Source organism: Lissotriton vulgaris, chromosome 3_1 (assembly GCF_964263255.1).
Source record: "Lissotriton vulgaris chromosome 3_1, aLisVul1.2, whole genome shotgun sequence".
NCBI classification, from domain to species: Eukaryota; Metazoa; Chordata; class Amphibia; order Caudata; family Salamandridae; genus Lissotriton; species Lissotriton vulgaris.
The window spans coordinates 1,191,555,305-1,191,572,157 of record NC_141689.1 but is presented as its reverse complement, the minus strand read 5'-3'; positions in this window follow the sequence as shown (position 1 = coordinate 1,191,572,157).

Here is a 16,853-nt window from a genome sequence, read left to right as displayed (position 1 = left end):
TGGCATGTCCTAATAGTGAATTACAGCCATTTTTGTGTTTCACTATTGCAAGGCTACCTGTTCTCCATTGGCCAGAATGGGCAGTTAGATTATTACATCTTATAATCCTAACTGACTCAGAGAAATTCAAGTTTGGTATGCCTGAACTCAAAATGACAAAATACATATTTTAGTGAAGTTGGTTTTAACATTCGGTGTTTGAAAATATCACTTTCAGAAAGTAGGTATTTTCTTGTCTAACTTTCCAAGCCTCTGCTAGGTTGTGTATTTCTTGTCTGGAGTTTGAGTGAAAGGGCTGGGGGATTCCAGGAGACAGGGCAAGTCCGCCCAGTGATGACTAGAGAGATCTGCATCTAGATGGGAGGGAGGAGTTGCACTTGGGACCTGAATAGGAATGTGCCTGCCCCCCACAGTGCTGGCTCCACCCCCTGTGGTGCGTCTGATGTCTCTGCCCTGCACTGTGAAAGGAGAGAAGGAATCATGTCAACAGAGTGCTCCAGGGTTGTGCCTTTCCTCCACAATGCTGGCTCCACCTCCTGTGGGGTATCTGATGTTTCTGCCCTGCACTGTGAAAGGGAAGAAGGAGTCATGTATACAGAGGACTCCAGAACTGGTTAGGACTAGGCAAAGGCCCCTCTGCCCTCAGAGGACAAAGGATTTGGGGGTATAAATATTGGGACCCTGATCCCAAGAAATTAGATCACTTTTGGACAAACAAGAAGAAACCTTTGCTGAGTAGAGGAACCTTAAGAAACTGAGGAGAGACTATTCCTAAGCTGTCTCAGGTGCTACTTGAGGGATTAGCCTGCAGTGGTTGCCTAACTGCCTAAGAGAACAGAAAGGGACTTTGTGTACTTTCATCAACTTGTAAGGATCTCCAAAGGCTTGGAACAGATCTTGCCTCCTGCTGAAGTCTCAGGGACAACAGACTTCAACCCCCAGCTCCCCAGAGTTCCTTGGGAAGTGCCCGCTGCTGTTTTGGGCCTTATGAGGGACTGTGTGTCACAAGGAGCTGGAAGCGCCACTAACAAGAGGAAGAAGCGTGTCGCCGTGTTTGCTGCTGCCGTCAAAACTTGGATGCCGCCGATGTAGCTGTCAAATTGCACCACATCGAGAGAAGCATCTCGCAATGAAGAGGAAGCGTGTCGCCATCGCTGCTGCTGCCGTCGCATCTTGGATGTCGCCGCTGTAGCTGTCGTATTGCACCACATCGAGAGAAGCGTCTCGCAACGAAGGAGAAGTGTGTCGCCGTCGCTGCTGCTGCCGTCGCATCTTGGATGTCACTGCTGTAGCTGTTGTATTGCACCGCATCAATAAAAGCGACTCGCATCCACGGAGAAGCGTGCCGCCGTCAGAGCTGCTCTCATCGCATCTTGGATGTCGCCGCTGTAGTTGTTGCATTGTGCAGAAGCGTCTTGCAACGTCGGAAAAGAGTGCGCAGCCGAAGCTGTTGTCGTCGCATCGTGGAACAAGGGTGTCCCCGCTTCAGCTGACACATCGAATCAAAAGTTCTGGCATCATCGAGAAGTGTGCCGCATCCGGAAGATCTTCACATCTTTATTTCTTTGCACCGGAACTTTGGCGCATTGCCATCGCTGCAACACTTTTGTTGTAGAAGCGTAACGCATCGTAAGGTACATTGACTCAAAGTTAGGCGTGGGCGGAAAATCCGTTCCGCTCGCGGATTTTGCGGATTTTCGGGAAATCCGCAATCCGCGAGATTTGCGAATTTCCCGCAAAATCCGCAAATCCGCGAGCAGCGGATTTTGCTCGCACTGCTCGCACTGTTCGCGTGAGTTCGCGCCCCGCGAATAAGTGCAAAATTGCAGAAATACGATTTTAGCAAAACTGAAAGTAACTACTTACCAGGTTCAAAAGTTCAGGCTCATCATTAGTAGCCATTTCCTGGAGTGCTTCCTGAGGGGCCCCTCCAGAGTTCAGTTGCCAGTTGAAACTAGTATGTGACCCTGCTCTGAACCTCAGAATAGTTACACATATGCCACAAAGGTCCTGAATTACAGCTAAGGGAGACAAGCAGGAGCCAGGCTGGAAGTTAAAATCCATTAATCAGCCCCTAATTCATTATTGTCAGTTGGGGCAGGGCAGGTGTTGTAACTAATTTTGCAACAATGAAAGCACTTAGCAAGTGCAAAAGATCACTAATCAGGGCGCACTAAGGAAGCAGGTGCCAGCTAAAAAAATATTCTGTGACACATGAATCAGCCCCAAATTAATTCAGGTCACTTGAGGCAGGGAAGGTGTGCTTTGCTTTGCCGAAAATAATGTACACTGGACAACCAGAGGGTGTGGTGATGAAACAGAGGGTGGCATGGGTGGGCCAGAGGGTGGCATGAGTAGTCAGAGAGTGGCAGTGGTGACAGAGAGTGGCAGTGATGAAGAAGAGTGTCCCAAACAGGCTGGACACGTAGAAACAACAAGTTCGCGAAACTTGCGACCCGACAGGTAAGTTCGCAATTTGCGAAAGTGTACAAAACCCTCGCGAACTGGCAGAAACACGGGCGAACACAAAAAAAAAAAAAATCCGCAAATTCGCGGGAATTCGCGGATTTTGCGGATTGCGAATCCGCAAATCCGCAAAATTCGCGAACGCGAGATCCGCAAAATTCGCTCATGCTTACTCAAAGTGTCGCATTTTAAGAACTGAACAGAACTAAGCTAAAACTACCATTTTAAGTACAGTAATGTGGATTTTTGTTGTTTGTGGTCTAGTGTTAAGTTTATATAAAGAATACTTATTTTTTATATAAAACCTGTGTGGTGTCCATCTGTACTGTTGTCACTTGATTACTGTTTGTGGTCACAAATGCTTTACACACTGCCTCTGAGATAAGCCTGTCTGCTCATGCCAAGCTACCAAGGGGGTGAGCAGGGGTTATTTTAGGAGTGTACCCCCTTACCCTGACTAGAGGCAAGGGTCCCTATTTGTCACAAGTACCTACCTGTGCCAACTAAAGACCCCCAAATCTAACAATTCTCATTTGGAGTTGCTTTGAAATATTGAAAGTTAAAATCACAGTGCTGTAAAGCATTACCCCAACTTGTGGCTTTTACAGGGGCAAATTTACTTCCTCCTGAGTTTAGCAAGTTGGAATATTAGTGTTACTTAATTGTAAAACCTTACACATTTCCATGTCCTGAGCTGCAAAACTTGGAAATTGGATCATTGTTCTCAATGCAAGCTTACCTGGCAAAACGAACAGGGATCAAACACATGGCTTCCCATTTACTTAGCCCAAGTGATGTCAAATTAAATGTAAATAAGTATTTTCACCTAATTTAGCACTTTACTTTGGACTCCTACTAAGACACTATTGACCTCATTACGATGTCAGTCGGAAAGCCTCCAACCGTTGGCCAAAGGCTTTCCGACCGACATGGTAGGTTTAAACTCCGACAGCCTCATTTTGAAGATGGCGGTCGGAGTTTAAACAGGCGGGGAAATCCAATGTGGTTCCGACTGGCTCAAGAAGCTTGTCGGACAGTCGGAAATGCACCATAATCGCTTAAGGATGGCGTTTCCACCATCTGGATTATGATGGCACTTTCCCACAGCAGTTTCATGTTGGGCTTTACAAAATGAAACTGCAGTTGGAGAGTGTCTTAGAGGGCCCCTAGCAGGGCCTGTATCCTCCACATTTGGCTCCCCTAAACATCCCTGCACCTTGTGGCAGGCACCATGAGGTGCCAGCTACAAGGTGCAGGGATGTTTACAAACTTCAATTTTTTAATGGGAGCCTGTGCAGCAGGCGGTTTCAGCCCACTGCACAAGCTCCCATTGAAAAATAAGAGTTTGCAACCACACCATGTGCAGTCGAATCATAATGGGGTTGTCGGATTCCTTCCCCAATACAGCATCTGACCGACATCGTAATAAGGCCCATTTGTTATTTTGATGTATTATGCTTTGCAGAGCAAAATACACAAAATTGCATGGTGGTTGCTAAAATAGAAAAGCGGCCTTTGCAAATGCAAAGTTTTGAATGGCGATTCCACCATGTCATTGCTAGCCCACCCTTCTAGCAATTCGGAAAGTATTGCACAAATGTCATGCAACCTGTCCTGCTGTGACAATCACAGAATGGTTGCAAACTGCCACTGCAAGCACTAACTGTACGAAAAGAGTAAGAGCCTGATTCACAAAGGAAAACATACAATTTTCTGTACGTTCACAATTGTTTGCTATTCACAAGGGGATTTTCTAGTAGCATATTTACAACTGCAGAGTCTCCGCACATATAAAGACAGTGTAATAGTAAGTCTACCTTTTTGAATCAGGGCCTAAGTGGTCATTTATGATAACTTCCACTATGCATCTCCAGACTACGGGCATCGCTAGGATCAGGCAACATGATCATTAGAAAGAGATCTGTTTTTTTATGCTCCTGGTCACAATTAGGCATAGAATCAACTCAGGCCTCAATTATTTAAATTAGATTTGTGTTATGCACTTCACAGTGCATAGACCCATTGTTCTCTAAAGGATTAACAAATCCTTCATAGAACAAAGCACAACACCGAGTTAAGCCCAATTTAAATCATTACACTACAAGTAGACTTTTTTTGAATCTGGTTGTTGATATTTCATAAGAGGTTTAGCTGGGTTATTGGTATTTTCATCTGAGGTGCTGTGGGTACTGTGCAGAAGATGCACAAACCCACCGATAAACCTGATCACGAAATATATTATTTGGCTTTCACCTGCTGTTTAGCCAAACCCTTCTGGCTCTGCCATTCACTTCTTCATATAGTAGGTGCTGGGAACAAATGGCCATCCTATTAAAACAAATGGTTGCCATGAATTTCACATTTATTTAGTGTAAATTAGAGAAGCTAGGGCAAGGGGTACAAAGACATGTACTAATCACAAACCCACTGGGTTAGGAGCTGAAAATGCCTATTTATCGTGTAGAAAACCAATTTTACGAGTCAGACACGTTTTTCTGACTTGTGAAATAAGTTTTGCCTCCCATACCGTTATTCAACTTGGAAGGGATGTAAAAGGGGATTTCTTTTCAAATTGTGATTTGGGATGCAAGTTTTTAATGATTTCCAACCACAATGCCAGTATTACTGTTGTAAAACCATTGAACAGTGATCCACACTACAAAGGAGGGGAGGTGGTAGCTGATACCCAAAAGGAAGGAGACGCCTTCTTTGGAATCTGATTGCAGTCTTGAGGGAGAAGGCAGGAACACAAGCTGTTATTAAAAAAGGTTCTCTTTTTAGAACGCAAAAACAGGGGTGGTGGCCTGCCTTCCCTGGCAGGCCTCCATCCTTGTGTTTGAGATTGATGGAGTGTAAATGTTATCTGACGGCTACCTCTATCAATTCTCACTAGTAAGATATCATTGTGACAATAAATTCTTGATGAAGACATGTTAACTGGTTAAGTCGAAAAATGTGAGAGGTGTTTGATGCATCATAAAACCATGCAGACAATGATGCAAACGTGTAAAAAATGAGAGAAACAATGAGAACTACATAAACCACAAATACATGTTGAGAGAAAATAAAATATATGTTAACATAGAGTTTTGTGATAATAACATTTATATGTGCATCAAAATATGAAAATATATACCTGCATTATGAGAATATTGTAATGAGAGTTGCCTATTTAGAAATTTTTGGCATAGTGCAAATGTGAGTTTCTGTAGCGTTTATGCAAAAATGCATGTATCTCAGAGTGACACGTTAATGATTTGTTTTGAAAACGGCAACATGAAAGTGATGTTTATAATGAATATTTTAACAGTACTTAATATGGATGTATAGTCTTTAAAGTGAACAAATGCACAAAATCGAAATGCATTTATGAAATGTGTGATTAATAATAATGAAGAACGGCAGTGATTTAGCTAATTTTCATATATGCCTCAAATGCAATTCCTGTTCTGCTCAAATGTAAAATCATACAAAGGGGTCACTTTAGCCACTGTGAGAACTTTTAGTGAAGTTTCTTTTCTGTATTGGTTAACAATGGACTCACTTATTGCAAAGAAACATACTCGATAGAAATGTAACAATAGTATTGCAAACCCAGGGGAAAGGCACTTGGGAACGGATGGACTGCGAGCAAAGCAAAGTTCCATCTACTTCCGTGGAAGTGGCAGAAGAGTAATACAAATGAACCTAATGAATCTAAAGAAATTTGCAAAAGAATTTCTATATTTGTCTGCATTTTTGTGATTCACCGATCACCCCATAAACGGCCCACTGTTAGAGACCAATGAGAACCCAAATGGACTCATGAAACTGATACATTGAGGAGTGTAAACCAGGAACTTTTTGAGGTATAATTGCCCCTTCGGAGGAGGAGTGGGGGCTGCTGGCTGTCATTTCCACTTTCCCAGCCAGGATGCTGTCTGACTGACTTTGGATTCCTATTGATTCCCTTATGCTATTCCCATCTATACTGAGTGGCAAAGTCCTTAAATGAACTGAACTATTCCTAACTGCGACTCTGGAACCTGTACTTTGACGGCTGGCAAAGTTAAACAGGAAAAAAAACTTTTGTCTGAAGGGTTAGCTGACTCCTTCTGTGGCATGAGATGCTGCAATTCATACTTGGCCAGATCTGTTTGAAGACAAACTGAATCGACCAGCCTTGCTTTGGTTTGTATGATTGATAATTGAATCTCGAAAATTATTTTTTTCTTCCCACAGACAAACTTCCAGCGGTCTTTTAATGCTTTGTAACTGCATTGTGAGCCCACATGTACTTGTGATTTTTGTCACTTTTGAGAATTCTGTGTGTTCATGAACAGGGTGAACTGGGCCTGATGATTCAAAGTTAGGTTTGATGATAGAGAAAAAGTTTGTACGCTTCGCTGCATCATAATCAATCACAGTGGCAGCAAATTGTGACATGCCCCATTATTATTAATTAAACTGGTCATTATATGACTCCCTCGGAATACTGATTTTGCAATACGACCTGCAGGTACCTAGGTCATTTCTCAAAATCTGCAGCTTAAGACCAATTTTTGTGAGCATATCCTTTGTACAGGTGATCCTTAATTGTTTTCAATAATACTTTTGAAGAATGAACTCAGCCACAGAATTTATTTTATGTTTAAGGGGTTTCAATTGTATTACAAATAAATACGTAATACCACAAGACAATTGTCTGCTAATATGGCTTGGCTGGCACTTGTAACTACATTTTGTCTATTGGAAAGCCTAACATAGCCTTTAATCCTTCCACATCCATCAAGACACTGAGGGGCTAATTTACAAGCCCCTTGCGCCACCAGTACGTCACTTCTTCCCATATAAAAAGCGGTGCACCGGCGGCGCAAGGGTCTTGTAAATAAGACCCTGGATATCATTAAATTGGATAATATTGACAGCTGTTCTTTACAATGCTTAGAGCATCAAAAACAGGGAAATTTAAAGGTAGATGAAAAATGAATTATAATATGATAAAATAATGAATTTTTCATCTACCTGTTAATTGCATGTTTTGATGTGCCTAAGCACTGTAAAGAACAGCTGTCAAAATTCCCCTACCTATTGATAATCAGTGTCTGGATAGTGGAAAGACTAAAGGCTGTGTTAGGTTTGCCCGATAGACAAAATATAGAAACTAGAACCTACCAAGTTACATTACTGTTTATTATTCATTTGCTAAATAGTAATTAAAATCAACAGTTAATGCAAGGGCCAACAATGTAGGAGATAGAAAAATAGTAGCTAATTTCTGTAGTCACCCACTCAGAACCTAGCCGGTATATGCTAAAGGATGTAAAGAATTTAATGGATGATCACATCATAGCCTGTTAACAACACATTGGAATGCCGTTCCTACACATCTGAGAATCAGTAGTAACTTCCCAAGGATGCATATATGACTCAAGTCTCATCCTCCCAGGCGGAGTATTTCTAGTTTGGTCGTCAGTTCTACATGATCGCTCTCTATCACAACGTCAGTCGTTTTCAGCTCACTCTATCTCTGTCCCTGGTCCAAGACAAGTCACCTACCTATCCACTTTGTCAAACCACAACCAGTAAGCATTTAAAAAAAATCTTTATTGAATATTAACTACCAATCTTTGCTACATGATTAGAGATAGAGAGTATGACCTGTTCTAATTGATGATGCGAGTACTCCTGTGTAGAAGCCTTATATTGAGAATCAGCTATGATGGGTGATGCATTGAAACATGTATCCTGAGACGGTATTCCATAGCACGATATTCTTTGGGTATGGAGTGGACTGGGCCTGCTATTTGGAGAGTCATTGGGGCATATTCTCAAGGACCTATCGCCAATTTATCGGCACTTTAGCACTGCAAAAGTGGCAATAGATTTATCGCCCCATTCTCAAGCTGGTGCAAACTGCTGACATCGCCAGTTTTCCAGCGATAGCTGCCGCTAAAAACATCACCACGGATGAGAGGGACAATGAACACTAGTGATATGCAGAGTAGGCGTTCGTGTGCAAAAACACACGAAAACACAACAACCCGACATTCTCAACGACCATCCAGATCTGCGTTGCTATCCAAAAACAGGTGGTAAGGCGTGTTAGCAGCAGGGATTTAATACTTGCCTTTTACTGGTGTTAAGCAGGACAACAACCTGCAATATTAAAGGGAGTCCAGCCCAGAGCCTCATCTGAAGACCAACACATGTCATGGAGCTACTGATCATGCAGCTCTGAGACCCAAGAGGGCCACAACACCCATCGCCACCACCCCCAGGACCAGCCCAGACTACCACAGAGGCAGCGCAGAACAAGACAGCTGACCTTCCAAAAATGGTAAGGCCTCCAGCCACACAATTGCAAAATGTGGAGAGACGTGGGAACCAAGTATGTGTGAAGGAGGCAAGTCACCCATGAATAAGAATGTACACAATGCCAAGTGTGGCGGTGATGTGCTGGACAGACTTCAGTATGCAGAGCACAGCCATGTCCATGTGGACATATACCACTTGTGTTTGTAGTGTTGTGGACAGTGGACACAACCATGTTACCTCAGGCATTGGGGAAGACCTCGGTCATGTAGCTTTGTCGTCCCCCCTGTAACCGTTAGCGGAGTGGGCTGGTCCGGCGTACGCCAGTCCAGCATAGGAGCGTGAATAAATAGGTCGGGGGTCTGGGCGTGGTTCTCTTCCGGGATGGCCAGCGCATCTGCCAGGGCAGTGCCCCCCACCCTACCATGAGTCAGCCGCCGTGACCACCAGCTTCCTCAGCCAATCGCCTGCTTCCGTGACACAGGCCCCCAGCGCACCCAGCGGCACAGCACCGCGGAGTCATGTGTGTGCTGACTACTGCCTTTGGCCTACACTGCGGTCAGCCGATCCCCCAATGCAAATTCAGTCTTGATTTATCGATGGCGCAGTCCATTGAGTAACAGACATTGCATCCAGTGCGGCCCACCCAGATGATGCATCATCGTTGGCTGCGCACACGCTGAGCTCATCAGGTGCCACTAGCTCTGTGCAGCTTAAGTCAACACCACATGGCTGTGGGCCCTTGATAACCGCTGCCTCTGGCCTACACTGCAGTCAGCAGGGCTCACACATATCAAATCCAATCCTGACATGCAAGGACACGCCATCATCGCTGGCTGTATACATGCTGAGCTCATCAGGTGCCACTTACTCTGTGCAGCTCAAATCAACGACACGTGGCTGTGGGCCCTTGCTGACCACTGCCTCCAGCCTACACTGCGGTCAGCAGGGCTAATGCTTATCAAATCCAATCCTGACCTGCAAGGACACACCATCATTGTTGGCTGCACACATGCTGAGCTCATCAGAGGCCACAAACTCTGTGCACCACAACTCATGGACCCTTTATGATTGAGTTTCGTGCTGTGGACAGCAGATGCAACAATGTCACCTCAGGCAGTGGGGAAGACTTGGGATGATGATTATGAAGATGATACAGGTGTACCACACCCCACTGCAGCTGCAGCAGGAATATCCTGAAGGAGCACAATTATTAACAATGTCTTCACATGAGCACGCTCATTTCTGGTGCCACTACCTCAGTGCACCTCAAGTCATAGACCCTCTGTGATTGAATCTTTTGTGTGTGATTTCAGATCTGGAGCCCCTACCTCAGTGACCACAAGTCATGGACCCTTTGTGATTGAATCTTTTGTGTGTGATTTCAGATCTGGTGCCCCTACCTCAGTGCAGTTCAAGTCATGTACCCTTCATGATTGAATCTTTTGATTGTGATCCGATGATCACTGTTCTAGTTGTCCCAGCACCAACCACTTCCTGAGGGCTAGCTTACACTCATCCCACACCCATCCAGCACAGGCGTTACTGGACATGTGACCTTGGTAATGAAAAGGGGCTGGGTGAACGTGCCCGTAGCCAGTTGCACTATCTATCTAAGTGTGTCAGTGTGGTCATTATGTATGCATGATGGCCCTGGGCCCTACCACATTACTTTGTGCTGTGGACAGCAGCGGCAACCATTTCACATCAGGCGGTGGCTAAGACCTTGGACATTTAGCTTTGTCGTCCCCCTCTGTAAGCATAAGCCAAGTGGGCTGGGCCAGCGTATGCCAGTCCAGCGTAGGGGTGTGAAGAATTTGCCCGGGGCTCTGGGCGTGGTTCAGTTCTGGCCTGGATAAGGAAGTAACTAATGCATGTGCCTCTTTTGCAGTGTCAGCGCCACCCGGCCCACAATCGACAATGTTGCAATGTAGCATGCACCAAGAGGGCGTGCTCGCATGAGTGGAGAAACGAAGGAACGCAAGCCTGCTCGGGGTCTTGACTCATACATGCCAAGTGTTGTGTGTCTCTGTATTGTCGCAGCATGAGCCAAATGCCTAGCCCTACTCGCAGCGCGAGTTCAGCCAGGCATGAAGTCTACATCTGTGTGTCCCCTATCCTTACCCTAGGCCTATACTCACGTTGCCTCCCACCTTCAATGTCCAACATCACTGTGTCATTGTCACCCCACCCCCAACAAGCCACGTCACACTTCCTGCATGCTAGCAGATGACAAACTAACTTTAGGGATGAAAGCTCGTTTGTCTGAACTATCAAGTGGGAGCACATCTGCACCTTCAACCTCGCAATTGCATGAGCCCGGCACCCCCTGACAGATACTATAGCAGCTGGTGTTGACTCCCACACTACACACACATTTATCCGAGCTGTGGCATTTCAGCCACAGAATTGGCGCAGGTCAGAACAATGCCGCTGCAACCAGAGCCACTGACGCAATGGCAGAACATCCCGGACACATGCACAACCCCTGTCACGTGGAACTGTACTGTGCATGTATGCTGCATTTACTGGTGGCACTGCCATTGGCAGTGCTGCAGATCAGTTACCAGCTAAGCTTCCGCCTTGCCAACGTCACCTGCATTCAGCCTGTGTTGCATAGTCGATTGTGTATATTTGAGTGGTCCATTGATGTCTGCCCATCCAACAGGATGGTGAACTGGATTTTGACATGTGTGTGCGCCCCCTGTTGGCACATGACCAGGAGTGTCAGCGTGACACCCGTTTATGGGATGCCTTGATACTTGGTATACATGCTGGCAGCTGGACCTGGGAGATTGCACAAACCCTTGTGTGCAGTGACCAAATTGAACCACTCCCCTACTGGGCTGTAGTGCTAATTGGTGAAAGGGGGCAGACACATCTGTCCGGACCTGCTAATGGATCGACACGCCGTCCTGTTTGATGAAGTTGACAACAACCTCATCTTGGAAATGATGGCCTACGAAGCTGCAATCACTTTCATGGATGAGTAACTACGTACCTGCAGCCACAACTGATTGAAACCCATTGCACATGTCCCAACACCTTGTTGCATATTGGATATCTGGTTACATATCCCACTACAACAGTAGACATGGCTGCATTCGCCTGGACTCCGAATACATGAGCGGACAACAACGCGGGTTAACACACACATGTGAAAGGTGAGGCACTCCCCCAGAGTGGACAGCGGTGCTTGGCAACATTCCTCATTCTGACATGCTGCTGCATTTCGTCTGCATGTTGTTGTACTTATCTTGCCCATACTGACACACATATGCTAATAAAGTCTACGCACCTTCACTTGTATTCAACAGTGATGAGTGTTGATTTGAATGACAATGTGTTTCTCACTGCCTATCTGGGTCACGGCCATACATGAGCATTGATAGCATTACCCAGGGAGTACCTTTTTGTTGAATCACTGTCCCTACATTCATCCATGCTTACATACTTGATTGATCATAGCCATGACACATCTGTGTGAATTAGAATGTTTATTCACATTCAGTAGTGTGATGAAGCTGGACTAGTACAGGGCCATGCAAACCCCACTTTACATTGTTGCCCCGTGGAGGGCCAGCCAGAGTACTTAGGGATTGACATGTTCATCGAAAGTGGAAGACTTCAGTCCACAGTGTGTTTGCTGTGTCTTTGGTAACCAGACAAAATATGGCAGTCCTTGTTGAGGTCCAAGGTGAGTGCCGCTGAGTGTATCAAGGGACGGTGGAAGGTGTTATTCCAGGGCATGATGCAGAGGGCAGAACCAAGCTGAAACCGGCCATATGGCTGAGGTGAATGCTACCACTACATTCTTACCATAACGCCAGATTCATCATCATGTGTCAGGTGCCTCACATGTGGGTGGTGGTGTTTTGTCTGCATCACTGTGTGGCAGTGTCACATCAGGGGCCGGAGGTGGAATGTCTGCCACACTATGTGGCACTGACACTTCAGGGGGCGGAGATGTGGATGGATTGGTAGCAGCAGCATTCATCCATGCCAGGCCTTGTGGTGGCAATGCCATGAAGAGCATCTGCAGGGCATGGAAGATCACAGCTACAACTCACTGGTGTGCAGCCGTGGCAAACATTCTTTCCACCTGCATCCGCTCCAAGCTCTCCATCATTCTCCTTATGTGTCCCACATCCCGGCTGACATCGCTGGAGCCACTGTGAATAGACAGTTGTCCTTGGCTCAGAGTCAAGGCTCCAGCTATGTCAGCCATGGATTGTTGGAGAGTATGGAGCAGAAAGTGGGTGTCCGTTAGGGACTGTAAGTGGTCCATGATGGGACTTAGACACCCACGTATGGCATCTAGTTTGGCTGCCATGAGGTCAAACCCCACCCCCAGCTTATCAGGCATCGTCTCCTGGCACCCTAACACACGTGGTTGGAATGCCATGTGTTGGTCGCGAGGGTCCTGGTAGACAGCCGTGGTGGTGGCTGCTTCCTGCTGTGTGGTCTGTGCAGGGGGTGGGGTCTCCTCGATGCAGCTGGGCTGCCCTGCTCCTGGAGGTGGGGTGCCGGAGCTGTCCATGAGCTGTTGGAGGGAGTCGGTGTCTATGTTGGAGAGGTCCTCTTCATCATCAATGCTGTGTTGGGTCTGCTCTGCAAGAGGTGTTGATTCTCCCTTTGCAATGTGAAGGGGAGATGTAGATTGACATTGTGTTCACATGTATGTTCACGCATTGTACAAGTTTACTAACAGACTGCATGACAATGTACATTGTGACTGTTTTTGAGGAGATACCCATTTGATGCGGGACAGTTGATATTTCTACACCATCACGGATGTGAGGTTGTACTTGTACATTGTAATCTCACAGTTTCCTGCTATTCCAAATGTGAATGGCCCTTTTCTTCACACAAGTGTCAGCAGTTGTGTCCTCTGTTCTGTTGTGAAACTGTTAGAGTGTGATTCTTATGTGTGTTTGCTGCATTGTGGGTGAGTTGCCCTTCAGCTCTGATTTGGCTTGCCGTTATCCCTTTCAGGCGGTGTGCCTTTCACTTCTGTACTTATACAGTGCTGAGATGTTGCAGACTTGGGTAAATTGGGCTCTTGGTCGGAGTTGTGACTCTTGGGCATGGTTTGTCCACAGATGTGCTATACTTAATTGTGCATGTTTGCCAGTGTGCCAATCTCTTCCCATCCCCCCAGTCCCTGGTCATTACTCACCCTGTTGCTTTTGGCTCAGGTCATGTTGTGCAGTGACCGGTCCCCCAACTCCTGTCACCATCTCCCCAATGATGGTCCTAGGCTGGTCCTCCGTGGGGCTTGTGGGGTTCTGGTTGTCCTCTGTACTTGCTCTGGCTACCTCCATGGTGCTTTGCAGTGGTTTCTGTTTTGTTTGTGTTTTTTGTTGCCACTTTTATGGTGATTTTTCCCGCCTGACTTGTGGGACTTGCAGGCGTGGCGCTGCTTATCACAGAATTTTTTATCAAAGTTGGGCCCATCGCAACTTTTATCACGTTCGAGTTTAGATGTTTATCGCCGTCCCAGTGATTTTATCGCGGACATTTGAAAAGTTATTGGGAAACTATTGCATGTTACCACTGTGTTGTGAATACCATGTTAACACTGAGTTATTTTCCTGCGATAGACAGCACTATGAAAATTTGCGTTAACCTATTTTGTATTTTGCCGATGATTATGCACATTCTTGAGAATATCCCGCATAGTTTGATGACAGAATATATTGACTGGCAGTATACCATGAACCACAATATTATGACACATTTGGCCTGATGTACGGAGTATTTTACAGCTAGAAAATGGCCCATCAGGCTGTTTGTAAATGCTAAAATGCTTTTTTGCATTTTGCAAGTCGGTAGCCTATTACCAACTTGCAAAATATGGTTTGCGAGTCACTAGTTAAAGGGGTGTGTTAAGGGTGTCCTCTCCTAATAGCAAGTCTCACAGGTATGTAGGAATGTTTTACGACTGGGAATGCTACTGCAAACGATTCACAGTTACTACCAACTACAAGTTGGTGGTAACCCATTTGCAAATGGGAAGGGTACCACAAGGAACAACTTCCCCTTAGTGAACGTCAACAATTAAAAAAAACATTTGCAGCATAGGACTAATTCCTGTTAACCATGGTACCAGATGTTGTGAATGCATGCATATATTCATTGTTTTTATATTTCAAGACCTTCTTCCATATATCTAGTAATGTCCGGGCCTGTAGACCTGTAGCTCGAGTAACCTCCTCTTCTTCCCTTGGACCAGTGGTAGGGTCAAGAGCTTGTGCGATTTAACCAATCACGCTAGCATGTCAGTCACCGGATCAGTATGCTGTTCCATGAACCATGCAACCACATGCTATAAGTGAGAAGCTTTACAATAGCTACGAAAATGCCGGCCTGTAACCCTCCAATATCCCAAGGTAACTGCAACACTCTCAAGCTAATGCGCGCTCTCTAGGTGCTCCAGTATAACAACAGGAGCAGTTGTCCAGGCGTATGAAACAACCATTTGGCACAGGCATCAGAACATGCTGTGGCATATACATGACTCTAGTTAGAACAATCATTTCACTAATCTCAATCAGCCCCTTGAGTGACAGCGGTAACTTCAGCTACCAAGGGACACTGTGCTCTACACTATTAAACAGGGTCCCACAGGGTCTTTCTTTCCCCTACGGCGCTTCCGGTAGCCTACACCGGTCAGCGCTCCAGACTCCCCGGAAGGCGGTGCCGCCCACTCCTGCATATAGCGGAGTGCGTAGAGCGGACTCGTGCAGGGACGCGCAGGCAGTGCGCTTAAGTTGCGCCAAAGTCAATCCCTGCCTGTCTGCGCCTGACCGCACCAGGCCGGCGACAGGCCAACTTTTTTCTTGACCTCCTGACAGCTCATCGTCGGCAAACAGGTACTAAAATTGCTATAAATATAATTCCTAAATATGATTACCTATACCCGCACAGAGCTCCTGTCCTTTAATTCGTCCCACCCAGCTATCGTTGCACCTCCTATCAATCCTGGCCCCCGCCAACTCGTAAACTACTGACCTGCCTTTTCGGAAATGTGCGGTCGCTCCCTAAGCATTCCTTAGAGATCTGGGACTTACTCGATCAAGAAACCCCAGATCTTTTCTTTATAACCGAAACCTGGCTATCAGAAACATCAGACCCAGACATAGCAGCAGCCCTGCCCTCTGATTATAAAATAGTCAGACTAGACAGAACTGGGAAACGAGGGGGAGGGACCGCAATAATCTACAAAATGAAGATTGAAATTAACATAATTTCCACTCATCTCGAGACTTGGGGAGAGATTTTAATCTTTTCCCTTGTCCTCACTGGGAATGAGTCCTGGAAAGGAGCCCTGATTTACCAACCACCAGAGACCAAAGCCAATTTTGCCGCCAAACTAGTTGACATCCTGGCACCCCATTAGCTAGCCTGTAAAAAATTCCTACTGTTAGGCGATTTGAACCATCACATGGAAATAAACGATGACCCCTACACAATTGAACTAATGAACAGTATTGAGTCCCTAGACCTAAGACTACTCGAAACCGACCCTACTCATAAAGCGGGTCATACGTTGGATATTGTATGTACCAACTTCCAGGATACGCATATTAATGAACTAATTCCTGTTTTATGGTCAGACCATGTAATAATCAAATTCACCATTAAAACAAACGAGTCCCCACAGGTTCACTCTAAAGAAAAAAAGCTGAGCCGCCCATGGAAAAAGATTAACTTAGAAATGTTTTCTAAAACCTTTGCCCCCCCGAGAGTAACTGAGAACATAGAGCTAGATTGATAGGTCCTAGACTTTGATTTCGCAATCAGTAAGACTCTGGATTCTATAGCTCCTAAACGCCTAATAAACTGCCCAAAACTGAAATCGCCCTGGTTCACTGATTATTTGAAAACTATTAAACAACACACCAGGAAAGCTGAACAAAAATGGCGCAAATCAAAAAACATTGGTGATAAATCACACTATAAAATTGCTCATAAAGAATATATGAACAAAATCGCCAATGCTAAGAAAACCTACCTTGGGGAAAAAATTAAAGCAGCTGGAAAGTCACAGAAAGAACTTTATGCAATTGTAAAAGACTTCTCAAACCCCA